Source organism: Anthonomus grandis, chromosome 16 (genome assembly GCF_022605725.1).
Source record: "Anthonomus grandis grandis chromosome 16, icAntGran1.3, whole genome shotgun sequence".
NCBI lineage: Eukaryota > Metazoa > Arthropoda > Insecta > Coleoptera > Curculionidae > Anthonomus > Anthonomus grandis.
The window spans coordinates 10,584,079-10,596,434 of NC_065561.1; the positions used below are offsets into that span (position 1 = coordinate 10,584,079).

Here is a 12,356-nt window from a genome sequence, read left to right on the forward strand (position 1 = left end):
TTAGATATAGGTATTTCAGCACTTTGTGCATAATTTCCAAATACATATTTGTGTTAATAGATATGCCAGCTCGGAAACACATAGCCCATGTTGAGGATCTTCTTGCATAATTGACCAGGAAGTATTCACCAAAAACTTTTAGATCTTGATCCATTTGTAACATTTCAATAAAGCTTCCTAATGATGCTTTTAAATTATTTGCATTTGGTTCTTGCCGAAGGAAACACAACATCTTATAAACCTTCAAATAACAATCAGAATGAGACTAAAAATTATCCCGTTAAATTATTTTGGGACAACGAGAAAACATGGACCATATATTATACCTCTATTTGTTTTGATTTATCTTTAATTAATGATATTTTGGAACGCCAAGCTCTGTCGATATGCCATATGCATAAAAGCTTTTTGGTTTCAGAAACATCCATTACAGAACTCCATGCAGCAAAATATTGCTCGGCATCGTCACTCATAAATGTAGTTGCTTTTATATTTCCTATGCTACTTTTTAAAGCCAAAATAAAATATTTTAATACTACATAATCCTCCCTATTAGCAAACAAAAATCCAACAGGAAAGCCTTCACCATAATCATCCACCACCAAAACAGTAATTAAATTAAAATCATAAGGATTAGTTCCATGCGTTGCATCCATACAAATAATGCCTCCAAACCCAAATTTTTGTAACATCTGACCTTGGCATCTTGTCATGATTCCCAACAAAAAATCCTCTTTTTTTAAAGACAATCCTGAGTCCAATTCTCCTTGCTTCTTATATAAAATTACAAGATTTTTTTCTGATTTTTGCATTTCATCAACCCACATGGCAATGCTTATGGCATCATTGGGATCCTTTATGGATGTATCATGTAAATTGTAAGCTTGGGCAATATTATGGATGTCATTCTTAGTGGTCAAGTGAATCCTTTCAAAAGCTTTATCCACACTTTCCCGAATATTATTTAATATTTGTGTGTAAGGAATGCCTAAAAATAAATAAACATAAACATCACTTAGGTTTAATTAAGTTTTAGATAATATTTTAATTACCTTGTATCAATTGTTGTGCTTCTTACCTATCTGCTATCTTATTTTTATCATTTATGGATAATGAAACATAGGCCTTTTTTTTTCATGCTGATAATGATTTTTAAAATAGGTTACTTTTACACCTTGAGAAATATGCTTAATTATAAGGGCTGAAGTACAGGAAGCATTAATTTTGCATGAGCCCTGCCCTTTTAGGGCACGTTTCCTTTTTGCTGCTGCCAAAACTTTCCTTTTACCAGTTCGATTACAATAGTAATAAATAGGTGCACCTTGTCTATTTTTTTTAATACCACATGCTTTTACCCATACTGCCACACATTTGCTTTCCTCCTGATTTTTCCATTTTTTAAATTCTATAAAAAATAATTTAAGGAATATATATGTCAGAATATATATACAAACCTTTAATGTTTTCAAACTGTAGTACTTCCACTTCTTGCAAAATATTATGTTTCAACTCTTAATGATAACGAAGGCTTTTTAATCTAGTACAGTTAAAATGGCACATTTCTTCCAAGCATCTCAATTGATTTAACCTTTTTTTTCCATTATTTCTTTGTTTTTTCTGATGTTTTTGTGTAGCTGATGATGTTTTATCCTGTAAGCAGCCATATTCTAAAAAAAAACATTATCTTAAGTATAAAACATTATACTTAAGTCTTAATAAATAACATATAAAAAAACAATTTACCAAAAGAGCTTTTATTTGATTAAAAAAATACAAACCTTGACTTTTGTTTCCACTTTCACGACCTTGGTTATTGCTCTGTAATAAAACTTCAACAGTTTGATCTGGTTTTGGAATGAATTCCACATGTTTCACTGAAGTTTTGAAAATTCCTAATAATACTTTATGCCCCACTTTTTTGTTTGAACAATTTTTTTTTCTTCATTTCCTGAAAATTTATTTTTTATCAGATAATTAATATACCTTGTCACATTTAGAGTGGTAAAGAAACACATTTACCAGTTTTATGGAAGCACTTTCAACTTCCATGATCCATGCTGGTCTGTATTAGGGTTACTAACCTTGGCTTTTATCACTCACTTTAATGCTTTGCTTTTTGGTGGGTTTATCTTCTTCAATGTTTACATGTTGACTTTTTAAGTGCCTTCTGAGGCTAAAACCTGTGGCAAATTTTTTTGCACATAAATGACATTGGATATTGTTGTGGGTATTAGTTTCTTTATCGTTCAATGGAACAACTTGTAAACTTACTTCAGTCGGTACTAGAATAAAATTTTATACATAGGCTCATACTTTTCTTTCAAATACTAACTACACTCATTATACCTATGTTGGACCTTTAAATGTCTTCTAAAATTCCATGCCGAAGAGAAGTGTTTTTGGCAAATATGACATGATAGATTTGTATTAATTTCCATCACGTAAAAACATAAATAATTTACCACAGAAGAATTAAATTAGATATCAATAAACGATCATACTTTCCGACTTAAATTTGCGATATATTTTTGAAGACAATGATCAATCAAAAGTTGCTTTCTATCTATCTTCTCCTCTCAATAATCAAAATAAAAATACTATTTAAGAAGAAACCTAACCTCTTTACTCGCGAAATGTCAAAACTGTCAAGAAGAAAACTCAATTTTAACCAATAACACACCATGGAAGCTCAAAGTGAATTCAAGGCTTCTGACTGGCTGATGTATGTTCTGTCTCCAGACGTTAGTCAGGCCGGTTATAATAATACCCCGAATTGACGTTATTAACGCTATGTATACCTTTGCTTACTGCAAAACTGTCGTTATATTAACTATTATGTAAGTAGAAATAATTATGTATAATTTTTAATTTTTATTCTGCAAGTAAAAGAGTGATATGTTAAACTATAACCCATATACAGTCCACTTTTGTCTTTTCTCTTTTGCTTTTAATATATTAATTTCTATCTTTCTCCTATTTAATTGTTATTTCTTCATGAAGTATGTCAAATTTTATTTATTTTATTGAGTATGTTTATATTTTTCCTCGTGTGATATAAAATATGTCAATTTATTTATAATCCGCACATATTTCGAATGTTTGTTGGTAAGGTCATATGCTAGAAATTTTGCACTCAACTTTATGACTATTACTGATTTTGTACTATTATTTAAGCGTATATTAGTTTTAAGCTTTTGTATCATTGTACCCCCAGTCTCGAATTGAGGTTCTTTTTATTGGTATTTTAAGTTTAGATATATTGAAAGTTATCAGGAACTTCCAAGGGCGGCGGTATGTTAGCGAACTTTGCAAATGTTCCTCGTAAATAAACAGTTGTTGTACGCACCCCGTAACGCGTAGTTTCGTACCCGGTGGTTGAGGGCGCCGCGCATTGAAACGTGTAGGTTTTGTAGTCACCAGACGAGAGATCCTATACTCTTAAACACCAAAATAATTTACTCGTTAACGGGTAACAATACTTTATTGTACCAATCGTACAAGTAAACCGCTATATAGCTTAGACACGTGGAAGTCAACGACTTTTACAACCAGTCTCTGTCACGACTCAGGTGCAACCTAATCCGCCATAATGGATCGAATACATCCTGACAATTGACAGCCTCCCCTCCACTCTCGGAGTGAGTGAGAGGGCGATACAAGTCCCCACACACTCCCCTCCTAGTGTGAACGTTACAATTCAACAAAGTCACAAACATTATATAATATGCAAAGATTAATAAAATTATGCATTAGCAACATTAGAATAACACAAAGTTACAAACACTATAATATGCAAAAATTAATAAAATTATGTATTTGAAAATCTCACTTGCTTTTTACGAGCGTAATTTTTTAAAATCTTTTCAACCATTGGTACTGGCAAATCGCCAGGACCGTCCAAGTCGTGGGTTCCAGCCAAACTGGATGAGGTGACTGGCGAATTGCCAGCACCATTCGAGTCCTGGGTTCCAGCTAGACTCGAAGGGGTGGTTAAAGGAGGGTCGCTATTAAGTGTATCAGCTAACAAGTCTTCAGACATGAGATATGCCGGCTTAAGTAGCTCAACCTAGACGCTTTTCGTTTTCCCATTGATATCGATATCAAACACCCTATCGGACGGTCTTTTAACAACCTTGTAAGGTCCGGAATAAGTTCGTTCGAGTGCCTTCGCAACAACATTGCGTAAGAAAATATGGGAGCATTCATATAAATTTTTAAAAACAAACGCGCGCCTCTTGTGGTTATGTGTGACTGGAACAGGCCTGACAAGTCGCATAAACTCACGAAACTCCTCAATGAATGTGCGAGGATCAGGAGTAAAATCCCCTTCAAGAAAGAATTCGCCAGACATGCGAAGTGTTGTGCCAAACAAGAATTTGGCAGGCGATGCCTCGGTGTGAGCACGACCATGAGAGCGCAACCCTAAAAGAACCGTGGATAAGGTCCGCGTCCAATTCTTGTCATTGTGACACTTCAAAGCGGCTTTAAGGCAACGATGCCAACGCTCGATCATTCCGTTTGCCGCGGGGTGGTAAGCAGTCGTATGGATGTGTTGAGTGCCAATAAGGCTAAGTAAGGCTTTAAATAAGGTGGCTTCAAACTCAAGACCCTGGTCAGAGGTAATAACTTTGGGAGACCCATTACGAGAGACCCATGTATCATAAAAGGCCCGCGAAACAGTTTGGGCAGATTTATCCGGATTGGAACGGCCTCTACCCAACGGGAGAACCGATCAATCATTGTCAAAATATAATGGAAGCCGTTGCTTGGAGGCAGAGGGCCCACCAGATCGATATGTACGTGGTCGAAACGACCATCAGGGGTTACAAAATGTTCAGGAATAAATTTGACATGCCTAGAAACCTTGGCATGCTGGCAATCTAAGCAGGTTTTGCACCATAGTGCAAAATCACGATGCAGACCGGTCCAAATGTACTTCATACGAATTTGCCTGTCAGTTGATTTGGTTCCACAATGGGCAGCGTTATGTATACGATCAAAGATCACGCGCCGTAATGGCAAAGGGATAAAGGGGCGAATGGAGTCGCCAGAGACATCACAATATAAAGATGTCTTGTCAGGACCAAAGTCGAAGGTTTTAAAACAGAAGTCTTTATGGGAGGTCTTAATAAGCTCTGCCAGTTCTTTATCTTTACTCTGCAAATCAGAAATTTGTTTTAGAGAGATGTCTATGGGTAGAGAAAGAGACTCAATACGTGACAAACAGTCAGCCACCACATTATCTGAACCTTTATTGTATTCAATGCACGTAGTAAATTGGGAAATGTTTGAAAGTTGGCGAGATTACCGGGGAGAAGCTTTGTCTTGACGCTGAAGAAAAGCGTAGATCAAGGGCTTATGGTCGGTCACAACCTTAAACTCCTGACCTTCAAGATAATGCTCAAAGTATTTAATTGCCTCGTAAATGGCTAGCAATTCCCTATCGTAAGGACTGTATCGAGTCTGCCAAGGGGGCAATTTCTGAGAATAGAATGCCAAAGGCTCCCAAGACTGCGTCGTTCCATCAATCGGTTCAGACAGTAGTTCGAGGGAAGCACCAATCGCAATGTCAGAGGCGTCGGATACCACACGGAGTTCCGCACCACCGCGGGGATGGAGTAGTAAGACTGCACTAGCCAGCTCCTGTTTCTAAAGCTCGTTCAGACTGATCTGTCCAGATGATAGGACTTTGATCATTTTTACGCGAGTCCTTGAAATATGCATTTAAAGGAGCTTGGGAGGAGGATGCGGTAGGAATATTGCGATGCTAAAAATTTACCATGCCTAAGAAGCGGCAAAGCTGAGAGACCATAGAAGGCTTGGGGAAACGTAAAATGGCTTCAACCTTAGTAGGAATAGGAGATATACCACGATGGTTAATGCGATAACCCAGAAAATCAATTTCATTAACGGCAAGAACACATTTGGCGGGATTTAAGCGAAGACCAAATTCTCTAAGTCTTTCGAAGACTACTCGTAAATGAGTGTGATGGTCTTCAATGGTTTTGGAGAATACCAAAATATCGTCCTGATAAGCAAAGGTAAAATCAAGATTGTTCAAGGCTTGGTTGAGATATCTCTGAAAGGTCTGGCTAGCATTACGCAAACCGAAAGTCATGAACATGAATTCGAACAAACCGAAGGGAGTTATTACAGCAGTCTTTTCGATGTCCTCAGGATGAACTGGAATCTGCTGATAAGCACGAATAAGATCAAGCTTGCTGAAGATTTTTTTACCATGTAATTCACTGGAGCAGTCATATAAATGGGAAATGGGATATTTATCCGGTTTGGTGACAGCATTCAACGGTCTATAGTCACCACACACCCGCCACTCGGTGTCACCCTTTTTGACCATATGAATGGGACTTGCCCAAGAGCTAGAAGAGGGTCTACACCTACCAGTGTTTATCCAATGCTGGAACTCCATTTTTGCATACTTAAGCTTATCAGGTGGTAGCCGACGAGCCCGAGCTGACAAGAGAGGTCCTGAGGTAACTATATATATGATGGAAAACTCTAGGAATTTTTGGAGGAATATTGCAGGAGCTGCCTGTAATTTCTGGGAATTCTGAAGATTTTTTTGCACTCACTATCTATCAGCACACAATGTATGGAGTGTACAGGAGCCTCTTTGACAATTCCTTTAGAGCATAGCTCAGTTGAAGTGTCCAGTAAACATTTCCTGCGTAGATCAACCGCCAAATTATACTGAAAAAGTAAATCGGCGCCAATAATGGCATATGGAACCTCCGCGATACAAAAGTTCCAGGATATGTCGCGCCGCAGCCCCAAATTCAGAGTACGAAGCGCCTCACCATAAGTATTTATGAAGCAATTATTAGCGGCATAAAGTCTTAGCCGAGCCGGTCTGTCGCGAAACCTAGGATCGACTGGCACTAGCGAAATGTCCGCACCGGTATCGACAAGATAAATTTGACCTGTGGTCCTGTCACGGATATGAAGACGTCGAGAAGGTCCAATCACACCTTTACCTGCCGCTTCCAAACAGGAAGGTGTAGAACTTAGTTTTTTGGCTTAGTCGAAAATTCCGCGAACATTTTACACCACTCTTTGCACGAAAGAGCGTTATTCGGGTATTTCTGATGCGCATAACATAACTCGGATTTCGCAGAATTACCTCTGCGACCCTGATTGGACCCAGACCATGACCGACCGCGAATGCGTAAGCGTTTAAATTCCGTTTGCATTTGCTTAAATGATTCCATCATGGTGTCAAATTTTGCCTCGAGCTTTTGAAATTCAGAGCGGTCTACCGGCAATGATGGCACGGGTTTTTTAAACACCCCGAAAGCTTGAGGAAATTCAGGGTTCGAACCAGGTTGACACAAAATCTTGTCGGCGATAGTGGCTAAAGTTTCAAGGTCCTTGTCTGATACAATCGTTAAAATGTCGCGCTGTTGTTGCGAAAGACAATCGAGAAAGATTGTTTTAAGAACTTGATCCGAGAGGTTACTTTCATTCAAATTACGAAGTTGACTCAATACTATAGAAGGTTTGCAATTAACATCGACACGACCCTTTAATAACTTTTTTAAACTGTCCTCCTTAGATAAGGAAAAACGTGAAACAAGCTTGGCTTTTGCTTGTTCAAACGCATCACCCGGAAGCGGACTCGATTTAATAATTGAGCTGATACATTTGGAGGCTTCCGCATCGTCAATAGCCATAACTAAATAATCGAATTTTGTAGAATCTACAGTTATATTGGCACGGCGGAAAGCGGCATCAACCTGAAAAAGCCAGCACTGAATGTCAGAAGTTATAATTTTGGGAATTTTAGGCGAAACAGCGTCGATGGCCGTCGAACGGCCTTCATTACGGCCATTACCGGCAATAACGTTAGCCAGGGCGTCCCTGACATCACGTAGTTGAGCATTAGTTTGATCTAATTGCACTTGTAGCTCTTCAGCCGACATTATGGCAACAAAATGAATTATATATGTGAAATAAATGAATAAAATAAAAAAGTATGATCTAATTTTAAATTAAAAATAGTTTCCAACACAATATTTAATACAGTAAAAACAGTGACGATAATTAATCAAAAGGGATGATTATCACACATCCATAATAAAAAACTAAAAAAATTTAAACTTTTATACCTTTACGCACTGCACTGAAGTATCAAATCAGCTGATTCCTCAATCACAAGTTTGAAGTTTGAAATCAGCTGATCCTGCTGTCAGACGGCGAGATGCAAGAGTCAAGTGGCGAAACGTCGCGCCCCAAAGTACAGCAACCAGCCAAATATCCGGCAAACAGCAACCGTACGAACACTACCAACAAGTGCGGCCAACAGTCGAACTGCAAAAAGCCGGCTGCACACAGCACAATTTCAACCGGCAGCAACTGCGTGCCAGAATATTCTGCCTAGCAATACGAACAATCACAAAGCCGGACGCACACGATGGCAGATGGGAAAAATTGGCGGTAAGGATACTGAAGACGGCACAATTTTTCAATAAAATTCATTAACAACACAAGTGAGCGATCACATCACCGTTCCAGGGTAAAATTACCAAATAGCGTACTAGTTCACTGCTAAATTACAGCACACGCACAACCGTTACTATATGAACGTCGGGGTCACCAATGTAGGTTTTGTAGTCACCAAACGAGAGATCCTATACTCTTAAACACCAAAATAATACACTCGTTAACGGGTAACAATACTTTATTGTACCAATCGTACAAGTAAACCGCTATATAGCTTAGACACGTGGAAGTCAACGACTTTTACAACCAGTCTCTGTCACGACTCAGGTGCAACCTAATCCGCCATAATGGATCGAATACATCCTGACAATTGACAGCCTCCCCTCCATTCTCGGAGTGAGTGAGAGGGCGATACAAGTCCCCACAAACGCTATCTGCTGATTGGTCCGCCTGCGTCGGAGAGTGATTCCCCTCGCGATAGTGAAGAGAAGGAGACAGAGTCAGACGATTAGCGGCGTAGGAAGACCACGCGTCGTTGTTACTAATCTAACCTATTTTGACTAACCTCACGCCACTTGCACGTGGCTGATCGAAGACTGGGGTTTTCTCTTTTAAAATTGAATAAACAAATCATAAAGTTTTTTCACGCATTATATTTTCACACTGCAACCTAAATTACCCAACAGTGTAGAAATTTTGCATGTGCTGTTTTGAAAGTCTGTTTTTATTACCAAATTGTACTGATTTTAAAGTAAAACCAGGGTTACTATTTAAATGTAAGTGTATACTTCAGATTCACGTGCGCGGAAATGTCGTTTAATATGAAATAAGATTATTCTGCATTAACGAAAGACTATCTGTTACTGCGGGTAAAACGACACAGATAGGCATGAAGGTAAAATGGCATACTATGTAATTTTACAAACAAACATCAAATTAATTTAAATTTAAGGAATATTGTATTTTTTGTTTATTTTTAGCTACATTATGGTGGGAAAACGTGTAAGAACATCAACTAGACAATCGTGGGATGAACAAGCAATGCTAAGTGCAATTAACGCTGTAAAAGGTGGCCAAATGGGATGGCTGAAAACATCGAAATTGTTCAATGTCCCCCAAGCCACATTAAGGCGAAGAGCAAATGATACAAACAAAAGAGCTAAGGGCTGTTAGAAAGTTTTGGGTCGGTTTCCAACCACATTTAATGAATACGAAGAAAGAGAGTTAGTTGAGCATATACTATTACTTGAGTCTAGATTGTTCGGGATAACAACAACAGATATAAATAAACTTGAGTATGAGTTTGCCACTAAAAATGGCATTCCAAATAGATTTAAAGATCATAGCGCTGAACGAGAGTGGCTGAGAGGATTTCGTATGCGACATCCTGAAATATCTCTAAGGCAGCCTGAAGCTGTGTCTGCGGCTAGAGCCATGGCATTTAATAGGCCACAAGTGCAAAATTTTTTTAATACGTTGGAAAATACCCTAAAAAAAGAAAAAATTGATGTGCATCGCATTTACAAAGTGTGTGCAAAGGCCTTTAAAAATTTTTGCCAAAACTGGAAGAAAACAAGTAGGATCATTAACCAGTGCTGAAAGAGGTCAGCATGTAACATGTGTTTGCTGCATGAATAGTGTAGGTAATTTTGTGCCACCTGCTTTGATTTTCCCTAGGAAAAATAGAAAGAAGGATCTTTTAGATGCTTTACCTCCAGGTTCTTTGGGATTATTTAACGAGACTGGATGGATGACATCTGATTTCTTTGCTTCGTGGTTAAAGCATTTTCAAACTTTTGTTAAAGCTTCTCCCGACTCAAAAGTTTTATTACTTCTGGATGGGCACACTAGCCATAAATCATTAAATGCCTTGACGTTTGCCAGAAGAAATGGAATAATCCCTTTATGCTTTACTGCCCACTGTACCCATCGTATGCAGCCCCTGGATGTTAGCTTCTATGGTCCACTAAAGACATTTTATAACCAGGAATGTGCACTTTGGTTGAAAAACCAAAGTGCTTTATTGATAAACAATAAACAACTGTTATTGTTTATCTTATCAACATTTTCGAGTGAAGAAGGTAGTAATAGTTCTAGCTCTAAAGCACATAGTGCAGTTAACCAACGAAGTGTTAATCACTTATCTAAGAGTAGGGAGCCTGAGTTAAGGCTACCGCCAATAAATTTACCTGTTTTTAATTCTGATATGAATAATTGGCTTGAATTTAAAGATACTTTTCAGTCTTTATTTAATACTATTGATAATTTGACAGATATTCAGAAATATCATTATTTACGGTCAAGTGTGCAAGGTGATGCACTTAAAATTATAAGTAGTGTTGAGTTTTCTGCGCAGTCTTATAATATTGCTTGGGAAAATCTATGTGCTAGGTTTGATAATTCTCGCATGTTAAAGGATAATCATATTCAAGCCCTATTTAATATTGAGACAGTAGCCAGGGAATCTGCCGAAGCTTTGCGTGATTTATTGGATGATGTAAACAAGCGTATGAGAGCATTGACAGCCTTGTCTCTCCCAACTGGGCATTGGGATACTTTGGTTGTTTATATTATTGTCATAAAGTTAGATAAAGTTACCACCCGAGAGTGGGAAAGACATAAACTTTCAAAGAATCTAGAGCCAACATTGGAGGATTTAAAATCCTTCTTAAAGGAAAGAGCAGATTTCTTAGCCCTGTTAGATTCTAAACAACCCACACAGGTTCGTAAAGGCGGTAGATTTACCCTTTTTTCTCGAGAGGAGACTCACACATGTAATGTTTGTGATAAAAACCATTCAATATTTAATTGTGAAGAGTTTTCAAATTTGTGTGTATCACACAGATGGGATAAAATTAAGCAACTAAAGTTGTGCTGTAATTGTTTATTAAAAGATCATTTTGCGCCAAGGTGCCGGAATAAAGGTACTTGTAAAAGTTGTAAAGGGAGGCATCATGTATTACTACATGATCCTAATTATCAAAGGCAAAAGGTAAATAAGGAAAATAATTTGAGAATAGATCCAGAAAATAATTCAAGGATGAACTCTATTAGTCGCTCAGAAACTTACAAGGCTTTATCTTGTAAGTTTCTGAGCACCAATTATGTTTAGAGCACCAATTATGTTTTATTGAGCACTGCTCTGATAAAGGTTCAGGATAATAAAGGTAATAAGCATAAAGTTAAAGCTGTTTTAGACTCAGGGAGTCAATCATGTTTCATATCTGAAGAATTATGTCAGAAACTTGGACTGATAACCACAGAGGCAAATATAAATATTTCTGGAATTACTAATTCAGTTACACCTATTAGGTTGAAGTGTCCTTATCCATTTTTTCCTGTACGAGTGATTTCAGTTCAAATATTTCGTGTTATGTTTTAAAGAGGATTACTGACAATTTACCAATTTTCGATTTTAATGTTACTAAGTGGCAAATTCCGTCTAATGTTATTCTAGCTGATCCAGATTTTAATGTTTCAAGCAAAATTGATTTGCTTATTGGTGCAGAACTGTTTTGGGATCTGCTCACTAATGGAAGATTTAAAAGGTAAAGGTATACCCATACTCCAAAATACAGTTTTCGGGCACATTGTTTCTAGACATATACCTTTTGCTGCACTAAATACTCAATGCTATTTGGTAAATTCTCAGAAAATACACGAATGTTTAGAACGGTTTTGGTATACGGAGGAGGTATGTCACAATCATCTAAATTCTGAGGATGATAAATTATGTGAAGAACACTTTGTTAATACTGTTTCTAGAGCTGCAAATGGTCAGTTCGTCGTGAGATTACCCTTAAAAATGTCAGTTAATAAATTAGGAGATTTCAAAAATTTGGCTTTCAAGCGATTATTGAATTTAGAAAATAGATTTAGTAGGAATTTCGAGTTTA

General features: G+C 37.5%; 1 protein-coding gene and 1 long non-coding RNA gene across 9 annotated transcripts in view; one reads left to right on the forward strand and one right to left on the reverse strand.

Moving 5' to 3' along the window:
- LOC126745795 (PDF receptor) overlaps window positions 1-12,356 on the forward strand; it is a 388,971-nt gene that overhangs the window by 356,597 nt on the left and 20,018 nt on the right. The gene's annotated exons all lie outside the window — the stretch shown is intronic.
- On the reverse strand, window positions 1,196-1,932 carry LOC126745798 (uncharacterized). The gene is made up of 3 exons (XR_007663681.1): window positions 1,779-1,932; window positions 1,455-1,667; window positions 1,196-1,405 (listed from the first exon to the last, which is right to left on the reverse strand). It is a non-coding gene; the product is annotated as an uncharacterized LOC126745798 (long non-coding RNA).